The 1,060-nt window shown below is 22.8% G+C and overlaps 1 non-coding gene across 1 annotated transcript; it reads left to right on the top strand.

The window, feature by feature from the left end:
- Nucleotides 1–403: 403 nt before the first annotated feature.
- On the top strand, nt 404–517 carry TRNAL-CAA (transfer RNA leucine (anticodon CAA)). The gene is made up of 2 exons: nt 404–441; nt 473–517. It is a non-coding gene; the product is annotated as a tRNA-Leu (tRNA).
- The last annotated feature ends 543 nt before the right edge of the window (nt 518–1,060 follow it).

Below are 1,060 nucleotides of genomic sequence, written 5' to 3'. Positions count from 1 at the left end.
CTTCGTTTCGTTTAATATACTTCTTAATTAAGCAAAATAGGAAAGTATTTCATGTTTCAGTTTTTTTTTTTTGTTCTGAACTGAACTAATTAAAGAAACTATTTATGAATGAATAAATTTAATCCTAAGAAGTCAGTAATTTCTTCTTTTTTTTTTCTCAAACTTAGTTTTTTTTTTCAATTTAAAAATCAACGTTTAATGCCAGTGAGATATTTTCTGTACCTACACTAATTTTATGTTTTTATATCGATCGCTTTTTTTTTATTATATAAAGATTTACATGCATACGCATATAAATGTCCATTTCTATATTATGAAGGCTATTATAAATGCATTTATAAAATAAATAAATTAACAAATAATGATTTACTCACGTTATAATATAAACCTCAAATCCGCAACTGTCAGGATGGCCGAGCGGTCTAAGGCGCCAGACTCAAGGGTAACCTTGCCTACTATGTAGGTTTGAGCCTTCTGGTCCACTATGTGGGCGTGGGTTCGAATCCCACTTCTGACACATATTTTTTTTTTATTTTTAAATAATACCTGTTATACCTTTTTATTGTGAAATTTATTAAATAAGGCCTTTAACTAATTTTATTAAAATAGGATATTAAATTTAGAAAAATAAATCTGGAACTAATTATTGCTTTTAAAAGTAAGTAACCATCCCTTAAAAAGTAATTAACAAGACACAATAAAAATATTTTTGATGTTTGATTTTATATTTTACCTAAACATTTGTATATAAATTTCGTAAGCTAATAATATGTATATATAAGCATATATATTTTTTTCTAGTTATTTTTATTCTGCTATTGTAAATTTCACGTTGAAAAGTTCTTTCTTTTCATTATAACTAAATTAATTATAATTTATTCTTTCAAATTAAAAACTAGTACATATAAAAATATCTGTATTAGAACAAAAAGTATTATTATATATTTATTTTGTTTAATTTATCATATCAATATTTCAATGTGTAAATATATATTTTTTTTTATTAAAATCAATATCAATGAATATATATAGAGATTGATTTTGTTAACAATTTTGAATA

The sequence above is a fragment of the Halyomorpha halys genome, unplaced genomic scaffold (genome assembly GCF_000696795.3).
Source record: "Halyomorpha halys isolate HHAL.00 unplaced genomic scaffold, Hhal_1.1 Scaffold923.1, whole genome shotgun sequence".
In the NCBI taxonomy this organism is placed as follows: Eukaryota; Metazoa; Arthropoda; class Insecta; order Hemiptera; family Pentatomidae; genus Halyomorpha; species Halyomorpha halys.
The sequence above is the reverse complement of the archived record's forward strand: the minus strand, read 5'-3'. Positions and strand labels throughout refer to the sequence as shown.